At 39.0% G+C, this 21,004-nt stretch overlaps 1 protein-coding gene across 6 annotated transcripts in view; it reads left to right on the top strand.

Annotated features, from left to right (window-relative positions):
- Positions 1–21,004, top strand: part of KLHL31 (kelch like family member 31) — a 196,247-nt gene that overhangs the window by 119,612 nt on the left and 55,631 nt on the right. For 2 of the 6 annotated variants that reach the window (XM_042986581.1, XM_042986576.1), the window contains exon 7: positions 7,305–7,378. The gene's annotated coding sequence lies outside the window, so the exon portion shown is untranslated. Of the gene's footprint in view, positions 1–7,304; positions 7,379–8,508; positions 8,594–13,138; positions 13,222–19,307; positions 19,311–21,004 lie in introns of those variants that run through there. The other 4 variants (XM_042986577.1, XM_042986578.1, XM_042986580.1 and 1 more) reach the window with 4 other exon arrangements.

The raw sequence follows: 21,004 nt of genomic DNA, 5'->3' as shown, positions 1-21,004 counted from the left end.
CCTGTTTTCAGGTGGAGAAGAAAGACTTGTAAAATCTGCCTTTAAGTACAATGAGAAGGCAAAAATGCCTGTACTTATCTTTCTCATTTTTAAGCCACTGAAACTCATTTTGGCCAATAGATGGGTGATCCTTGAACCCTCACAAGCTTTGTCTAAAACAGAAGCATTTTTTTTTCTCATCTTCCTAACAGAATGTCTTTTATACTTTTTCCCCAAAAACCAGCACGGAAAGAACCACTAAGAGCAAGAGGCAGTCTACTAATCCAGTATAAGTCCACCGGGGCCATCTATCTGTATGTCTTGTTAAATTATCCATGTTTATGATGTGCTAAGTGTTTACTGCTCATTTCTTGAGCTCCAGGTCCCTCATGACTGGCTCCTTGCACTTTGAGCTCTTCCACCAGCTGGTCTTAGGAGACAAAACTGCAGGAAGACATGTGACAGAAATCAGGAAGCAAAGGTGCTGCTTCCCCAGCATGAGCCAGAGTGGAAACAGGCCTATTTCAAAGATTGTTTGGGACAAAGCCCTGTGGTACTGTTTCTAATACTACATGTCTGGTGTCTGTTCCAGAAGTAGCAATGTAGGATAGATAATAACTAATGGGCCTGTAGGGACCAGACCTTATTGGTGGCCACTGGGAAATTTCAGACAGTGGGCACGGTTCCAGATGTGAGATAATCTGTTATCTTTAGACTCATTTAGAATCACTGGAGTTGGAGCTGAGCCCATACTGGCTTGCAGGGAAAGGACCTCCCAAGGACATTTTGTCCAATGCAAAGCCCAGAAGATACCTTATATCTTGTACTTGCTTTATTGTTGCCCTTATCACACAGTATCATAGATATTTGTATTCCCCTTTTAAACTCTAACCTCCTTAAGGGCTTTGATCATATAATATTCATGTTTAAGTTCCCAGTGACCACTGATCAATCAATTAATTCATCAATCAATCAAATTTAACTTTAGGTTTAAAAAGAACACTGTATTTACACCCTTCAATTTAGACCAAACAGTTGAGATACGAATGAGGCTTTAGGGCCTCCTCCAGGGTGGATAAAAAGTGGTATCTTCCTCTCCTCTGCTTCTTTCTCTGGGATCATTCACAAATGGACTGGAAATATTGGTCCCACTCTTGCCTTAAAGCTAAAAGGCTCCCAGGACTCCTGTGTGGCTCATTCGGTTAAGGGTACAATTTCAGCTCAGGTCATAATCTCACAGTTCATGGGTTCGAGCCTCACGTCAGGCTGTGTGCTGACAGCTCAGAGCCTGGAGCCTGCTTCAGATTCTGTGTCTCCCCCTCTCTCTGCTGTGTGTCTCCCTCCCCTGCTCTCACTCTCTCTCTCTCTCTCTCTGTCTCTCTCTCTCAAAAATAAATAAACATTTAAAAAAATTAAAAAAAAAAAAAACAACTATAATGCTCTGGATGTGTGGCCCTCGAAGAACACCTGGGACTAATGAAAGTTCTCCCACCCATCTGCCAGGTGGCATCAACTCCCTCCAAGCCTAGATGCAGGAGTTCACCCAAATGCTTGTTGTACTTGATTACAGCATCCTCTCCTAGGAGGGCAGATAATTGCTTCCATATTCTGTGTCTCTGAATGTCCTTTCTTTATCTCATCTGACGAAAGATCATCTCTTGTCCTTTTGGTGCTGACAGTATTCACCATCCTAGTACTCCCAGGGTTTCCCTGACCAAACACTCTGGAAGTGTGCATGACTCATCAAGTCCCATCTTCTGGATGTTACAGTGGCATAAGTAGTACAGTAGGGTCACAGCCGTAGCAATAGAGGTGACCAACCTGGCATTTTACCTGAGAACAATGACCACTGCAAGTTCTTTCCATTCTTTATCCCCCTGAATATTTATGTTGTTAATTCTTTGCATGAATCTACATTTGCCTTTCTGTTCCTTTATCTTAATCCTTCACTCTAGATCAGTTTGGATTCAATGACCTTTATGGAGCTATTTACAACCTACTGGTTTATCATCTGAATCTGACCTTCTGGACCCTGGCCTCTGGTCAAATACTTAATACAAAACAAAGACTATTTATTTATTTTAATGTTTATTTATTTTTGAGAGAGACAGAGAGAGAGAGACAGAGCATGAGCGAAGGAAGGGCAGAGAGCGAGGGAGACACACAGAATCCAAAGCAAGCTCCAGGCTCTGAACTGTCAGCATAGAGCCCGGTGTGGGGCTTGAGCTCATGAACCACAAGATTATGACTGAGCCAAAGTTGGATGTTTAACCGATTGAGCCACCTGAGCACCCTCAAAATAAAGACTTTTTAAATTTCCAAAGGATAAGTATCAGAACAGCACCAACCCTTACAAGTCACCATGTGTCTGAGAAATAACTATTTGGATGTTAAAAAGCTAGCAGAAATACCTGACATCCACATCCCTCTGGTTGAACTGACTACAAGAAAGGGGTGGAAAATAGAGAAGGGGATGGAAGGGAAGGAATTATGAGGTATGCTGGCTCAATGCCATGTGCCTATGGGGGAAACAAATTCTTTGACACCCCCAACAATGACTCCCAACCCTTTTGGAATTCTGGCATCCTATCATTATCTACTTAACCATCTAGTGTTGATGTGACAACTTCCAATCCTGCACTTGCATGAAAATTAAATGAAATCCACTTAATGTTTTTAAATGAATGTGAATTAACAAGAATTTTATTGCAGGCATTTTGCAGCATCCCTTGTAACAGCTTGTATATAACACATTGGCTAAGAGGAACACCACTTTTTAAAACAAAATGGTGCAGTCCTATAGTCGTTACAGCCCTGGAGTCATGTCAGGTGAGCCTTGCCACATCCATCCTGGAAAATAGCAGGAACAGTTGGCACCTCACTCAGGGAGACAGTGCAAGAGTGAAAGAGTTCCCAGGTGGTCCAGGCACACTTCCTACAAATGAACTCCAGGACATAACCTCAAAGTCTTCCAGTGGACCCTCCTTTACTTGAGCTACTTTCAGTCATTTTCAGTCCTTACAAAATAAATCATCCTTGCCTAGATCATGCTGAATTGGCACATAGAAAAAGGATACGTGAATACCAGTAAAAAAAACTTGGCAGGCCCAGGCCCTGCCTCCATCTGACCTTCAGGGCACAGTGCCACGTGGGGGGTAGAAGGGTGACAGAGAGGTGGCCTAAGCATCTGGAGTTGCTGATGTGCTGCCCAGCTTTGCTACAACCAGATCTTGCACTCACCTACCCAACAGAGCCATCTATCCGTATATGAAGATGTTTAACTCTACAAAAGGGGGGCACTTTGCTTGGCTCCTTTGACTGGTATCTTTGGATAGAGCAAGAGGAAAAGAGACAGTAAACAACATGGAAAGGAAAAATAAAAGATGGAGAGACTTGTGGCTGATATATTCCCACCCAAACATACACACTCCATTCTACAGAGCACATAAAAGACCCTAGAATTAGGAAAAGACCGTTCCGTGAGAATAATACTCACAGGGCTTTTCAACAAAATGTTTTTGCCCTATAGACCTACAGAGCGGTCTGGCTGACTCATTTCTACTATAAAACACGCTCCAATTTTCTCCGGCCTTAACAGAGAAATATGAAACTTGAAAAATGTTTATTTCCCCAGCTTCTTGCAAAGCCCTACCTCCCAAGTTATTGTGGTAACTTCCTGACTTCCACCCCCGTGTACCCACAACTGCTTTATTTCCCTCAGGCCTATGGCCTGGTCAACACATATCAGTCAGTTTCCCAAGGCTCTGCTTTCTGCCATGTGGCCATGGTTGGTACTAGTTCACACAGGAAGTGTCCCCAATTTCAATGGAGATTTCTTCAACAGTAAGTGTTAGCAAGAATGTGGAGAAAAAGGAACATTCATGCACTGTTGGTGGAAATGCAAACTGTGCAGCTACCATGGAAAACATAGTTTCCTCAAAAAGTTAAAAATAGAACTACCCTACAATTCAGTAATTACACTATTGGGTACTTACCCAAAAAATACAAAAACACTAGCTCAAAGGGATATGCACCCCTATGTTTATAGCAGTATTATCTACAAGAGCCAAATTATGGAAGCAGCCCAAGTATCCATCAATAGGTGAATGGATAAGCAAGATGTGGTGTGTGTATATATATATATATATATATTGTGTATATATATATATATATATATATATATATATATATATACATACACACACACAAGGGCATATCATTCAGCCATAAAAAAGGAAATCATGCCATTTGCAATGACATGGATGGAACTAGAGAAAATAATGCTAAGTGAAATCAGTCAGTAAGAAAAAGACAAATACCGTATGATTTTCACTCATATGTGGAATTTAAGAAACAAATAGAAAGGGGTGCCTGAATGGCTCAGTTGGTTAAGTGTCTGACTTTGGCTCGGGTCATGATCTCACAGTTCATGGATTGGAGCCCCATATCAGGTTCTGCACTGACAGTGAGGAGCCTGCTTGAGATTCTCATTCTCTTTCTCTTTCTCTCTCTGCCCCTTTCCTGCTTACACACACTCATGCATGCTCTCTCTCTCTCTCTCTCTCTCTCTCTCAAAAATCAATAAACATTAAAAAAAAACAAAAAAAAATGATGAAGATAAAAAAAGAAGAGAGATACAAAGCAAGAAACAGACTCTTAACTACAAAGAACAAACTGATGGTTACCAGGGCAGGGAGTGGGGGGAATGGGTAAGATGGGGGATGGGGACTAAGGATGGCACTTGTGATGAGCACTAGGTGGTGTATGGAATTGTGGAGTCACTATATTGTACATCTGAAACTAATATAACTCTGTATGTAAACTATACTGGAATTTAAAAAAGTTTTTTTAATGGAGATTTTTTCCCTCTTGGTGTTGTTGACTGGATGGAATGAGAGAGCAAATGCAAAGTTCCAGGCTGAGGGCAGGCACCCAAGAGCCTGTACACAATTTACTGTGGGGATCTGGCCTTCCCTCCTGAGAGAACAAAGTACTTGCCTCCTTGGAGTTAATGTAACTGTAGGTCCAAAAGTGTATGGAGTTAAAGGGCAAGTTTACAAGGCAGTGGGCTGAGGATAGAAGACTTTCTGCTCTGGGGGTAACTTCTGGTCCCACATGGGTGGAATATGCTTTCATATGCCTACTACAGACTCAGATGAATACCTCAGGCAGCTGAGCAGGAGAACTCAGCACAGTGCTGCATAAGGATCAAACTGGAATTCTGCAGATAAAATTTTATTGTGAAAGAAAGATGTGAATGGGGAATTACACTTTGATGATGTTAAATTAACTGATTTTTTAATATACTGAGATGAAAAGGAAGTTTAAAGTCATTCTTATTATTAAATGCTTAGCCAATTCAGAGTCCTTTGGGGGAACCAAAATGTCCGTTGATATCTTTTAAAAAATTACTTATTTTAGAGCCTTAATAGATCTCTTTGACTCTGTGTTGGCAAAAACTTCAAATCTATCACTCATTGAAATTAACTTTGTTTATTAAATCACTTTTGATTCCAAGAAATTTCAAGCTTTCAAATTCCAAGCTTTAACCATGCAGGAGAAACACCAAATCCAGATAATGAATTTGAGTGAATTTAGCTGATGATGTGGCTGGGAATTTCATTCTCAGAAACAGCTTAGAAAATGATGTCATAAGGTTGTTAACATGAAGACAGTAATACATGTCACATCTGTGTCTGTCTTTGTGGTTTTTAAATTTAACCAGTTAGTTATTCCCACACCCACACTATTTTCCATAAAGAATAAAAGAGCACTTAGAAGATTTTATGAAAGATAGCTTGATAACATAAGATACGTAGAGGTGGTAACCAAAGGGGAAAACCACAATAAGTTCCTGAAATAGAAGTAGGAATGAATCCAACAAAGGATTATCTATTATATGAAACTATTTAGTGACTTTGGTACCAACTTTTTAACCAGGTGAGGAAAAAAATAGTTTGACTTTTTATAAATAGAAAATGTTTAACTTTTTGCTGTTTCCAGTTTAAACTTTACCCATTTGAATCACATTCCAAAAATACTCCAGTGCACATTTCAGAATCTTCTGACTCTTCTTTGAATCAAAATCGTAGCTTATTGTCCAATGAAATGACTATTTTTTCTACCTGATAGTTTGAAAACAAGGACTATTAAATCACTAGAAAATCTTGCATGAAAGCAAATCTCAGGAATAGTGTGAACTCCTGGGAAGTGATGGGATTTTTAGGGACTAATATAGTGATACGTTTATATCTATATATATATTTTAAGACAGAAAGTTTATGCAGGAATTGCTTGCAACTTTCTGTTTACAGGCTAAGACCTCAAATATACCCTACACCTCCACTTAATAACTTTTTTTTTTTAATTTTTTTTAACGTTTATTTATTTTTGAGACAGAGAGACAGAGCATGAACAGGGGAGGGGCAGAGAGAGAGGGAGACACAGAATCCAAAACAGGCTCCAGGCTCTGAGCTGTCAGCACAGAGCCCGACGCGGGGCTCGAACCCACGGACCATGAGATCATGACCTGAGCCTAAGTCGAACGCTTAACCGACCAAGCCACCCAGGCGCCCCTAACTATTCTTTTACTTAAAAGATTTTCCCAATAAAATTTTTGCTCTTATCAAGTTTGGGTCCCAGCAAAGGCAGTCACCTTGCAAATTTCAGTAACACATAGCCCTTAGGTGGATTCAGCATTTACAATCTTAGATTTTCTAAGTGCTACTTTCCAGTATTCTGTCCCATATTCTGTCCTACTGAATCATCAGAATATCCCAGAAATTCCAGCATTCTGGCAAGGAAAAACATATGTATGTATGTAGGTATGTGCGTGTGCATATGCGTGTGTATGTATATATATATATATATATATATATATATATATATATATATATATAGTATTTATCATATTAAGGTGTACTTGGAATTCTTTTTATTCCTAGGATATATCCCAATGGTTATACATTAAATCGCTGTTTTTTAAGCCCCTTGAAATAATTTATCTTTGTATAGTTAAGCTACTAACTCAACACAGTAATCTTTATCTTACTTTCTGTTTTAGGAATTACTTTTGAAATTTAATTTGATTTTTATAATGATATAAAAATGGTTCCAAACTCAAATTCACAAAACAAGGTATAATCCAAAATGTAGTTTTCAATCTGTGTTTCCTTCACTGTAGTCCCAATATAACCAATTTTTTTTCAGTGTTTTTATTATGCCCTTTTGTTGTTATGATTTCAAATATAAGCAAATATTCATATCCCTGCCACATTTTGGGGGTAAATAGTGAAATATATCTTCTTCCATCTTGTTTTTTTCAGGTAATAACATTCTACAGAGTACATATCCATAGAAGCATAAGAAGCTCCTTATTTCTAGCCACACTTCTCCCGTGGTGAGTGTCTGAGTCCCCTATTGACAAACATTTGGATTATTTCCAGCATTTTATTGTTACAAATAGAGTTGCAGTGAATATCTGCCTAAAGATTATAAATTAACTTTGGAGTTTTGGAAACGTTTATATTCTAAGACTATTTTGGAAACTGTTAGATAATTCACAGACTGAAGCGTTTTGTTTGCTTAAACCTTTCTTTGTGTATGTTAGCTATGATTATATAAATATGTTTACATTTTCTCTTTTTTAAATTTATTTATTTTGAGGGAGAGAGTATGAGCAGGAGAGGGACAGAGAGAAAGGGAGAGAGAGAGAGAATCCCAGGCAGGCTCTGCACTGTCAGCACAGAGCCCGACATGGGGCTTGATCTCAGGAGCCATGAGACTGTGGCCCGAGCCAAAATCAAGATTAGGATGCTCAGCTGACTGAGCCACCTGGGTGCCCCCATTTTCTCATTTTTCTTATATAATTGGACTTCTGTGTCCAAGTATATGACCAGCCGCTGCAAATGGTCCACAGATGCATGGCAAAGGTATAGCCTCTGCTTATAAAATACAAAGTTCAATACCTACCTACTGAGTCAATCTTATTTTACTTTTTGCTCTCTACAAAATCTTGAGAAAAATATTTTAATTCCTCTTACAATTATATTTATCATTTTCTCTTTGATATTCCAGAAAGTTTTTTCTTTATTTCTTTTAAGGCTATATTACTAAGAAGGCTCATGAATTTTACATCTTCTTTTATCTATATAAAATGATCCTTGTTGGCGTGCGTGGGTGGCTCAGTAGTTTAAGCCTCCAACTCTTCATTTCGGCTCAGGTCATGATCTCATGATTCATGAGATCAAGCCCCACATTGGGCTCTGTACTGACAGCACAGAGAATGCTTGGGATTCTCCCTCTCCCTTTCTCTCTGCCACTCCCCCACTCATGCTCACCCTCTCACTCTCAAAATAAATAAATAAATAAACTCAAAAAAATATTAAAAAAATAAAATGATCCTTGTTTTCCTGACAAATTATTTTTGGTTTTAATGACATAGTTATCACTACCTTTATCTTCTTTCTTGCCTTCCTTCTTCTTCCTTTTTTTTCCCATTGTTTATCTTTTTTTTTTTAACGCTCACAGCTGAGTAATGGCTGCCCAGTTTTTGGCTAGCAACTGTCCTGAGTTCTTGAACCAAGGAGTATGCAAAGCCTCTCTCAACCCCCAGCAAGATCTTCCATGTCAGGGGTAAAGCTTTGATGGCTCCTGATAGAGATCCTCAGAAAGCTCCGTAAGATTTTCACCTAATGACATTCCCTCTCAGATTCTGACTGCCACTCAAGCTTCATTTCCAGTGTCACTGGAATTGATAATGGATTCATCATTTTTATGTGGGTTCATCTGGGTAAGATACTGGATGCATAAAACTAGAAGAGATTGCACTGGAGCACATTCCATTTTATTTATTTATTATTTTTAAGTTTATTTTTTATTTTTATTTGAGAATGAGGGGAGGGGCAGAGAGAGAGAGAGAGAGAGATTCCCAGGCAGGCTCCACCCTGTCAGTGTAGAGCCTGCTGCAAGGCTCAAACTCACGAACCATGAGATCATGACCTAAGCCAGAGTCAGACGCCTAACCAACTGAGCCACCCAGGTACCTTAGAGCACATTCTATTTTAAACTGGAACCAACTTGCGATGTTTTGAACATTCACTACTATTTGGTAATATGATTTTGATAATTAAATTTGTATTATAAAAGCATATATTAAAGAGAACTTAATGGCTGAATATGACACAGAAAAAGAAACAGTGTGTCAAAGATGATAAAATTTACTTATAAACTTTTATTCTATGAATGTATTTCAGACCTAAAGAAAATATACAACCTTGTCCTTTCACTTTGGGGTCAACTTATATTTTTAAGTACCCTTGTATTTTTTATATTAAGAATTTATGATGAATTGGAGGTTTCAAAATTGATAACTCAAATCCATTAGTCTGTTGTTTGTTTCAAAATTTTGAGAAAAGAGTTCATTGTTAAGCAAACTGAGTTCTTCAGACAATACAAATGGATCATATACCATTGACTTTAAAATGGTCAAATGACAATTCAACTCTTCTATAAACCAATAGATGCAGTTTATTAAATTATTTTTTCTCATGAATTTTTATTCTTTTCAACAGAAGTATATTCAATATGTGCCTTAATTTGTCATCTTTGGAGGATTTTTTTAATTTAAAACATCTTAAAAGACTCTTCAGACAAAATATGCCAGTTAGCAGCTCAGAAAATATTATAATCCTTCTCAAAGACCATAAATTAAAACTCCTCCATCTTTTAAGTTGGAAAACTGGGTCTTCAAATCACAGGACTAATTTTCTTTTTCATTTTTTATTTCAAAATAATTTCGAATTTATAGAAAAGTTGCAAAAACAGGAAAGAGAATCCTGTACTACCCCAGTTCATCCAATGTTAACATTTTGCCACATTTACTTTTCCAGTCTCTCTCTCATCTCACTCTTTTCTCTCTCCATGTGTACACACATACACACACACACACACACACAACCAGAACAAGAGTATCCTCTTACATAACCACATTGCAGTTATACGTTTAGCACTGATGCCATAATCACTCTTTATCATTCAGTTTCTGTTCGCACACTTCCAGTTTTCCGAACAATGTCCTTTATGGCCACCCCGGATCCAACACAGCGTTCTGAGTTGCATTTAGCTGCCTTGCCCCTTTCGTCTCCTTCAATCTGGAAGAGTTCCTCAGCCTTTCCTTGTCTTGACAGCAACCGTTGTAAAGAGTCAGAGCAGTTGTTAGAACAGGAACTAGTTTTCACTCTCCTCAATCCCTTCTGGCACCGGCTTTGTCTTAGCAGAGGGAACTTGGTGTCTGCTCTTCTAACCTGCCAGAATCTATTTTTTAAGGGTGAATCAACCCAATGACTCATTTTCATGAATCGTTATGTGTAGCATCTGAATCCACATCCACATACAAAGACTCAAAGCAAACCTAAAAATAGTAGTAGTTGTGGCAGTGGAAGCTTGTAATACATAGAGCTTACTCTGTTTCATATGTTTACTCATTTGCTCCTCGTAATAACTCTAGGAGAGTAATACAATTATCATGGCTGCCTTTTTATGACAGGAAACTGAGGCACAAAGAAGTTAAGGAACTGTACAAAATCACACAGCTAGAACATGGCAAAACCTGAACTTCAACCCCAGCAATCTGTCACTAGAAGCTTCTATGGGTTCCTTCTCTCTCAAATAAATCTCTCACCTCTTTTATAAGCCTTCAGCCTAGCAAATGAAAACGTGGCTTTTATGATAGGTTGGCATGTGATATAGGTAGTAAAATTTATAAGAACAATGTTCTGGTCTATTGCATAAGCCCCACACTCTACATCTGAGCTAGGTGGGAACGGAAGACCCAGAGAAGCACCAACAGACAGCAGTCCCCTGAGAGCAGGGAAGTGCAGTATGTGAACAAATTGTCACTGAGTCATATTAAGTAAGTTAAATATTTACTTAGCTGGCAGGAGTGAATATTATATTTTTAATTGTTATCTACTTTAACCAACAGTTAGTTGGTATCCATTGTGGATGGAAGATTATATTATGCATTTTGGAAAGAACCCAAATAGAAGAAAGAGTCTCAAGGAACAATACCCATTCATGAAAAGACAAAAGCTTAAGAATATTTACTAGGAAGCGCACATGTGTTGATACATTAGTATTATATGAAGAAAACACTTTTCACAGAAACCCTGCGGGAGTTATTAGAGTAGGGAACATTTAAGAAGATATGTTTTTCCAAAGGGCGCCTGGGTGGCTCAATCGGTTGACAGTCTTACTTCTGTTCAGGTCATGATCACGCTGCTCGTAAGTTCAAGCCCCATGTCTGGCTCTGTGCTGACAGCTCAGAGCCCGGAGCCTGCTTCAGATCCTGTGTCTCCCCTTCTCTTTGCCCCACCCCTGTTCATGCTCTGTCTCTCAAAACTGAATGAAAGTTAAAAAAATATAATAATAAATATTAAAAATTAAAAAAAAAAGAAGTTATGTTTTTCCTTGAATGTATGAGTTTTAAAATTGGCTTAGAAAACCAAGTGGAATTAAGAGTGTCCTGATCAGGGTAAAGACGCACAGGAAGGGGACCACACACATGAGGACCTACAGAGGGTAGAGAGTCGTGGGTTCACCTCAGAAAGCAAAAGGATGCCAATAATGGGTGTGACAAAGAAAAATCAGCATTAACCTGTTCACCGGATGGGTTAAAAAAAAAAAGGAGCTCAGGGTCATACCTGTCAGGAAGAAGAGACTATCTTAAAGAAAAGGCTTTTGGTTGAGGAGGGATTTTTGTTTTATTTTATTTTTTTAATAATGTCAGACCAACTAAGCATGACAGAGGAGTATGAAAAGAGCTTACTGGCTCAAGGTCAGAAGAAAGCACTGAGGCCTTATAGGAAGTGGTGTATTCCGGGGCACCTGCGTGGCTCAGTCGGTTAAAGGTTCAACTTTGGCTCAGGCCATGATCTCTCGGTTCATGAGTTCCAGCCCCACGTCGGGCTCTGTGCTGACCGCTCAGAGCCTGGAGCCTACTTCAGATTCTGGGTCTCCCTCTCTCTCTGCCCCTCCCCTGCTCATACTCTATCTCTCAAAAGTAAATAAACATTAAAAAAAAATTAAAAAAAAAAAAAAAAAGAGGAAGTGGTGTGTTCTGAAGAGCAGTGAAGCCAAAGTCAGGCAGCAGCTAGCTGAGATAAAAGTGAGTAGGGTGAAAAAGTCCGCTTTGTCACACATGATTGTGGAAAATGAAATGGCAATTGGATGCTGTAGCGAGGTCAAGGGAGGGATACTCTTTAAGAGCAAACACTACACACTGGCTACAAACTCCCTGAGACTGTGTCTAACCAGTGCTGTAGATATTGAATCAGCTCCTGAGGATGGCTTTCACGACTCCAGTCATTGGGAAAATGTTCAGAAGAAACAGGAAATATGGGAAATATAAACATTTGTGCAGAAAATAGTGGGATTCTAAAAATAAAACTTAAAATTTTTGTGTATAAGGCCACGTGGCATACAGTTAAATTAAAAGGAAGGAACCAGAGGGGTTGCCTGGCTGGCTCAGTTGGCTCAGGGTTGTGAGTTCAAGCCCTACATTGGGTGTGGAACCTACTTAAAATAAAAATTAAAAAATAAAACTACACACACAAATTTAAAAATAAAATGAAAAATAAAAGGAAGGAACCAGAGAAATGTGATTAGATAAAAATACCAAAGTCAGTTAAATTTTTGTTTAAGCTTATTTATTTATTTTGAGAGAGAGAGAGAGACAGAGCAGGGGAGGGGCAAATATATATATACAGAGAGAGAGAGAATCCCGCTGACAGTGTGGAGCCCAATTCAGGGCTTGAACCCACAAACTCTGAGATCATGACCTGAGACGAAACCAAGAGCCGGCTGCTTAACTGACTGAGCCACTGTGCTGTCCCCAAAGTCGGTTAAATATTTACATATGAGGGTTCAAAGAAAACTTAGAAATAGTAGTAATCATGGCAAGCATAGTTAACACTTGTATGGTGCTTACTCTGTATGAACGTGTGAGTATAGAAGCAAAAGTCCTGAGACACTAAGTTTTTCTTCACATCTCAGAGTTTTGAAGAAAAAGTAGAAGATGGATTTATTTACTAACTCAGTAGAAACATTTGCTAAACATCAGGGGTATTGAGATCAATCCAATATGTCCCCTTTGGTCAAGGAGCTTCCGATCCAATGGAACTGGCAGATAACTACAATCTGTTGTGCCGAGAGCTACCAAGGACAAGAGTAACAAACATAAAGGTAATGAAAATGTATTTTAGTGATTTGGTGATTTGGGTGCCATTCAGTAGACCCTCAGAAGCCCCAAGCCTTCCAGCCCATCTTTTATCCCAAGAGGATCCTGGATCACTCACAATACTCTTTGGCATTCTTAACATTGTCTTACTCTAAGTCTTGACTCTAATACGCCCACCACCACCACCACACCTTCACATACACGCACATACACCGAGGAAGGATGGTCTCAGTTGATTCTTCCATCCACATTGTCACCACCACATCTATCATGGCTAATCTTGCCAGGTGGACCTTGCTGTTATTTATCAAAAAGGCCTTCATCTCACCTATGTTGGGGCCCTCTTACTGGTATTCCAAAAGGTTCTCTGGCTCCTAGATTGTTTTTTTGTAATTTTCTTTCTAAAGCAATTTGAAATACCTCTACTCTGTTCAACCTTGAATAAGTTTCTTAACTACCTAGGAGTGAGTTTAAGACACACACACACACACACATACACACACTCCTTTGCTCATTAAATTTCAGTGTGCTGATTCCTAAGCATGAATCCCAATCTTCCACCCCTACCTAAAATTCCAAGGCAAATCTAGTTGAGGCTTTGAGGCAGCCAGACAGGCTCAGTACCCCCCAGGGACGTGGGCACCTGTGTGCTTTGCATTTTATTATGTGAGGGAGAAGCACCTGAAATGTGAGATTTAGTGAAAGAAAGGCAGTCATGTAACAGTGCCTCCAGCTTATTTCAGCAAAAGAAAGGAAGTGAAAGCCAAGCTCTCTGTATATGCTTTTCACTAGACAATCACCAAATCACAGTGACTCAGCACCATCATATGTTTTGGTCATTGGCACTTATTCCTATTCCTTTAGGACCCAAACATTGCTCCAATCATGTTGCCATGTCACACCTCACCACTGTTGTTAGAAAAACATTCCATGCGGGAAAACACACTTGTTACACAAAAAGAATATGAGAGATTACATGGTGGAAGCAGGCAGTGTTACGGTAAAGATCAAAGTTCCTTTTCAAAAGGAATTTGTTATTGGTTCACACTCTTAGATTTGAGCTTTTGTTGACTCATTGTACAGTACTCAAGCTGCACTGAGCTAATGTTTAGAAATTCATTCAACATGGAAGCAAAGTCCAATATCAAATTCTTAAGAGCATGTGACTTGGGTCTATTCATACCTGGGTATGTTCTTATTAATGAGTACACACACACACACACACACACACACACACACACACTCACACACACACACACATCCACACACAACATGGCTGTAGAAAAATGGAATGATAACTGGACACTGAAATGAAGTCACCAAAGGATTACTTTTCATAAGAAATGAGAAGGAACACTACAGAGTGGCAGCAACTTCTCTCTGCATTGAGATTCATATGCATCCATATACATTCTTACATGAAAAGTCTTTTTTAAAAGCTTAAAACCAAATGAGGGAAAACAGTTATAACTTGAACTAAGATTACAGTGAACAAGGAGTCCACAGAATGTTAGTATTTGGTTGTATATATAAACTTCCTTGCTCAAAGCATACACTTTAAAGAAATGTACTGAGGTGCAATATACGTCCTGTAAAGGGCACACATGTGAAATGTGGAGTTGATGGATTCTCCCACATGCATTTACCTACGTAACTAACGTTCAGTTCAGGATAGAGGACATCTCTGTGCTCCTCTAAGAAGGCTGTCTCTTGCCTGTTCCCAGTAAACATCTCCCCATAGAGGTAATACTATTCTTACCTCTGTCACCATAATTTGTTTTGTGTGTTCTTGAGATTTATGTAATTTGAATCTATTAAAGTATGTACTTTAATGTATATTTAAAGTATATACTTTAGTGCCATTTAATTTTTAAAAATGCAATACATTTGAAAGGTGTTTCTCTCTCAGCTCTGACCTCCAGCCACTCACACCTCTACCCAAGGCAACCAATGATGCCAGCTTCTTGTGCATCTCTACGGAAATATTTATTCATACACATGCAAATGCACATGCATATACATAGTTTTCCTCCTCACACAAGTTCTACCAAATGCTATACACACAGTGACCTATAGTTTGCATTTTACACACACACACACACACACACACACACACACACACACACACACACAAAATATATCACGGATATTGTTCCTATTCAAGACTTTCCTGATCTTTTCTCTGCCACAGAACATTCCTTTAATGAACCAGTCCCCTACTGATAAGCTTTTACTTCCTAATTTTTTGCTGTGATAAACGTTTAAATGTATTATTTCACACACAGGGAAGTAAATCTATGGGAAAACATTTTTAAAGGTGGATTTGTTGGGTCAAATGACATAATGTGTATGCAATTTTCATACATTTATAAAATTACTCCAGTGACATGTTTTTTCCAGTTTAAGCTCCAAGGGTCTGTTTTCTCATTCATTTGCCAACATAGAGTGTTATTAAACTTAGGATCTTTGCCAATCTGACAAGAAAAAAATGATTTCCTCTCTGTAGATCTAATTTGCATTTATGAGTGCGGTTGGGTGTATGTTCATGGGTATAAGGGCCATTTGTAGATCTTTTTCTATACACCATCTTTTTACACCTTTATTCATGTTCCTATTTGATTGTTGGCTTATTTCTTTGAAAATACTTTTTATATACTGGGGAATTTAGCCTTTAATTGTGAAATGTCTTGCAAATATTTTCTCCTAGGTTCTTGCTTATCTCTTATCTTTGCCATATTGGCATTTGCCATACAGATTTTTTATGAAGTTGAATTTTATTGTGTAGCTTATAACTTTTCCACTCAAAGATTATAAGAGAAGATTCTCCCATGAATTATTTTGACACTTTGTTTGTTTAAATGTCTGGTTCACCTGGAATTTACTTGGGTATAAAATATAAGATATGGATATAACTTCATCTTTTTCCAGATAACCATTCAAGTTTACAAATACCATTTATCAAATAACTGTCTTTTCCCTGTTGATTTCAAATGCCATTTTTATCATATCCTAAATTATATGTGTGTTGGGGTACATTTCTACAACAAGAAACCAACCCTTGGAGATTCTTCTATACCCTGAGATCAAATAGGACCCAAATAGAGGTCTTGATTACTTCTGAAGATATGCTCACAGGCCAAGGAGAGAGTCGGCAGACACCAATATGTAAGGAATCACCCTGAATGAACTACATGCTATAGAATCATCTGAAGGGAACTTTAAAACAAACATTTCAAATGTCAAAGAGATAAAAGAAGGAAGAGAATCTATAAGGCAAGAAAAGAACATACAGATTTGGAGGTGCTTGGATGGCTCAGTTGGTTAAATGTCTGACTATTTTGGCTCAAGTTACGATCTCACCTTTCATGAGATCAATCCTTGAGTGTGGCTCTGCTCTGACAGCACAGAACCTGCCTGGGATTCTCTCTCTCTCTGCCCCTGCCCCACTCACATAGTCTCTGTCTCTGTCTCTCTCTCTGTCCCTCTGTCTCAAAAATAATAAATAAGCTTTATTTATTTATTTATTTATTTATTTATTTTGTCTATTTTTTGAGAGAGAGGGCACAAGTGAGTGAGGGACAGAGAGCTAGGGAGAGAGAGAGAGAGAGAGAGAGAGAGAGAGAATCCCTGAGGGGCAGAGACTGGGTGGAGAGAAAGAAACAGGGCTCACCCAAAGTAGGTTCCTGTTTTTACTGGACATGGGGCTCGTGTTCACCTGAAATGGGGTTCGTTGGACTGGAACTCTCAAATCGTGAGATCATGATGTGAGCAAAAGTCAGATGCTTAAGGACTGAGCCACCCAGGTGCCCAAATAAATAAACTTAAAAAAAAAAAAAAAGAAAAGAGCATACAGATTTGGAAGGGAGTTAAATGGAATGATTGAATTATAATCTACTGATTTGACCTGTATTGAATACAAAGCTGACCAATTACTGACTAAACTTTGTTGTAAATTTTGCCTAAGAATAGGCAAAAAAATGAAGGAAACAAATATGAAACTGACAATTAAAACTTTTTGATTATTCCAAAGTTATTTAGAAAAGTTATTTTTAAAAAATTATTCTAAATGTTTTGTTTCAACCTCTGCAGTCCTTGCTTGATAGTCATTTTTATTAGGAGAAAAGGGCATCATTTTACCAGAGTGAACACATGTTGAAGAGAAGCGGACAAAAGCTACTGGTGAGGGAAGCATTGTACCATAATTTTTCTTGGTAGATGAAAGATAGCCTTGAAAACCAACGCAAGTTAAAGGTGTTTCTAATTGGTAAGGCAAGTAATAATGGGTATGGACATTGTACAGAGCTATAATTATCATTCCAGGGAAGCCAGATGGGTAGAGTCAGTTCATTGCATATAAAAATAAAAAAGAGGGGAAAAATCAGTGATACTGCACAGCATTTAGGAATGTGTAGGTGCAAATAACAGACTCAAAAACAGTATCTTAAATGATACACTTGCCCTGTGCAACAAGAAGCTGGGGTAGTCCAACGTTGCCCTGGAGGCTCAAGAGGCTTTTCCTGCTTTTCACTTCCACCATCCTGAACATGAGGCTTTCATCTTCATGCTGACCACTTCTTTGTTGCAAGGGAGCCACTGTACCCCTACGTACTACAGCAACACCCAGGCAGGGAGAAGAGAAGAGAAAGTAAGAAGGCTGGATCTATATCAGGAAAACACAAGTTTCCCCAGAAACCCTCTGCATATATCTCATGCAACGCTACAGGGTCACATGGCCCCAAAGTTGGCAAGATAGTCTGATGAAGCAAGTATTTTTAATTTGGCTCATTAGCTAAAATTAGGGTCTTTCAGAAAGAAACAGGGCCAGTGAGAATTGGCATCAGCAGATACAGGGTTAACCCCTGGCCTCACATGATATTTTGACCGTGTTGCTTATTAAACATTCAGAAAGTTATGGACTATTTCAACACATTTTAGTTTTGATAAACATCTTATGTACCTTCATTTTTGCCTAGTCCCTCCCTACTCGTAAGCAAAAGGTGAACTGAAGCACTCCTAAAATGTCTTCTCATTTTGTTATGATAAACAGGTCCATCTTCCTTTATCCACAGTTTGCAAAATGTAAAAACAAGACAAAAACCATGAAAACAGAAAAAATGTTGTAACTGATTTTGTGGCAAAAGCTTGATCTGACATGAGAAAAACATATTTAGAGGCTTCATTCATATGAATTAGTGTGAATGTTTATTTCATACGTTGCAGAAATATTAATGTTTGGTTAAGGGGTGCTGTCACAGGCTCTGCTTGGAATATTACATAATAATATTTGAAGTTCTGAATTCCGAAAAACTTCTTCTCAATGGTTTGAATAGGGGATCGTGGAACCACACTTAGAAAGATGACCTCGATGTAAATACACAGTTTAGCAGAAAGCACAGGGTAATTACATAAGTAATCACAGGTTTAAAAAAATGGGGACATTTGAGAACCTGGAAGAAGGTACAATTAATATGCCTCTTAACACTGAGTAATTTAGGGGTGCCTGGGTGGCTTAGTTGGTTGAGCATCTGACTCTTGATTCCCGCTCAGGTCATGATCCCAGCATCGTGGGATCAAGCCCTGCACTGCTTGGGATTCTCTCTCTCTTTCCCTCTGCCCCTCTCCCTCACTCACTGTCAGTCTCTCTCTCTCTCTCTCTCTCCCTCTCTCTCTCTCTCTCTCTCAAAAAAAAAATTAGGAATTTAAACCATTTCTATAGTCACCTATAAGGAGGGCATCAAGAATTCTTTCTAAATTTTTTTTTTAATTTTCTTTTTAACGTTTATTTATTTTTGAGACAGAGAGAGACAGAGCATGAACGGGGGAGGGTCAGAAAGAGAGGGAGACACAGAATCTGAAACAGGCTCCAGGCTCTGAGCCATCAGCACAGAGCCTGATGCGGGGCTTGAACTCACGAACCGCGAATCATGACCTGAGCCGAAGTTGGACGCTTAACCGACTGAGCCACCCAGGCGCCCCCTAAATTTTAAACATTACATACATTTGAATGCTAAACTAGTCCTAAGACTAGTCCCAGAAATATCACTGACCAGTACAAGTTAATGTTACTATTTGCCCACCTGTGTTGCCGCAGGATGTCCAGTGTAAGTAAAGTAGCTGCAGCAGAGGTCTTTGATCTTGTGTGTTACTCAGAGATGATCCTCTACCTGAAAATACCTAAGCAGGCTTCTCAGCATTACCATACAAATGATATCTAGTAGTTCCCTGTGAATACTCCGTGTGCTTTTCAAACTCCTACCGTAACACATTCATTTACATGATAAATAACAACCAAAGTATTCAATGCGTTATTGTGTTCCATATCTATATTATGTTGTACAAGATATTACACAAGCATTGTATAAATAGTAATGGAAGGTGCAATATACAATAAATTCACCTCGCTTGAGCTCTTTGCAGGGGTGCTGTGGCAGAGCTGAGCACCACATAAGTGATGAGGCCAAAGCGCAAGGACAGCAGTGTTCCAACACTTCAAAAATGTGCACACAAATGGGGAGGCGGGGTTGTTGAACTATGCATTCTGATTTAGCAGGTCTGGAGTTGGGCCCTGAGATTCTGCATTTCTCCCAACTTCCGGGTGATGCACATGCTGACTGGTGGACCACATTTTTTTAAATGTTTGTTTATTTTTGAGAAAGAGCAAAAGAGAGATGGTGCAAGGTAGAAGCAGAGAGAGAGCAGGGACAGGGGATCTGAAGCAGGCTCTGCACTGACAGCAGCAAGCCCAATGTGATGCTCGAACTCACAAACCATGAGATCATGACCTGAGCCGAAGTTGGAGGCTCAACCAACTGAGCCACCCAAGCACCCCATTATGGTGGGCCACATTTTGAATAACAAGGCCCTAAAGCTTCTTCCAACCCTGAGTTACAATCCTCTATAAAAGGATTCATATAATCTATCTGTAAAATGAACTACAGAAATATAGAGTAATAATACTTTACTACTGTTCGTCGCTTGGGAGGACAACGTACATCTTCGAATACACAAAGTCTTAGGAGAACTCCATGTGATTTAGCAATCTAGCTAGCTTGCCAAGAGGATAATGGAAAACATAATTGAGATGTGGGCGAAAACCTCCAAAGACTAAAAACCTTTGCTCTGACATGCACCCTGAATATGGTTGTCCCTATGCCAAGATTTTACTAAAAGGTAATTAAGTCTAACCTTGAAAAAACATGTGCTCCCGAGAGTCTTTTGAACCCTCTCAGCCTCAAGTGGAGTGAGGCAATTCTGGAGGACTCCTTTAACATCTTAGATCTATTACTTGCAAGGAACAGTAAGACCCCATAAACAACTAAGATGTTCGTTAGATAACAGGCAGTAAAAGAAGTAGGGCAAAGTGGAGAACCACAATAATCAAGAAGGACAAAAAGGAATTCAGAGTGAACCGTTTCTATAAGGGCTATTATACCAGATTCAAACTGGCCTCCTGGTTTCTTGAAACATTAACACCAATTTATGCTACTTACCATAGCCAAAGTCATCCTCTCCAAAGAGAATTTTTTGCATGCTGCTCTGCTGTGAAGTCTAAGGCTCATAGAGAAAAATAAATGCTCACAATTCTATAGGTTTTCACAAAAGCATACAGTTGTGGAACTACAACCACAATCAAGGTATCGAATACTTCCATCGTCCCCCAAATCTTTCCCTGTACCTACATAGCCAGTCCGTTCCCCAATCCCAGCCCTTTGCAACCAGTGACTTCCTTTCCCTTCCTATAGTTTTTTCTATTTCTGAATGTTCTAAATGGAATCATACATCTAGGGC

The sequence above is a fragment of the Panthera tigris genome, chromosome B2, assembly GCF_018350195.1.
Source record: "Panthera tigris isolate Pti1 chromosome B2, P.tigris_Pti1_mat1.1, whole genome shotgun sequence".
Taxonomy (NCBI): domain Eukaryota; kingdom Metazoa; phylum Chordata; class Mammalia; order Carnivora; family Felidae; genus Panthera; species Panthera tigris.
Note: the sequence above shows the minus strand (reverse complement) of the source record. Positions and strands in the feature narration are given on the sequence as shown.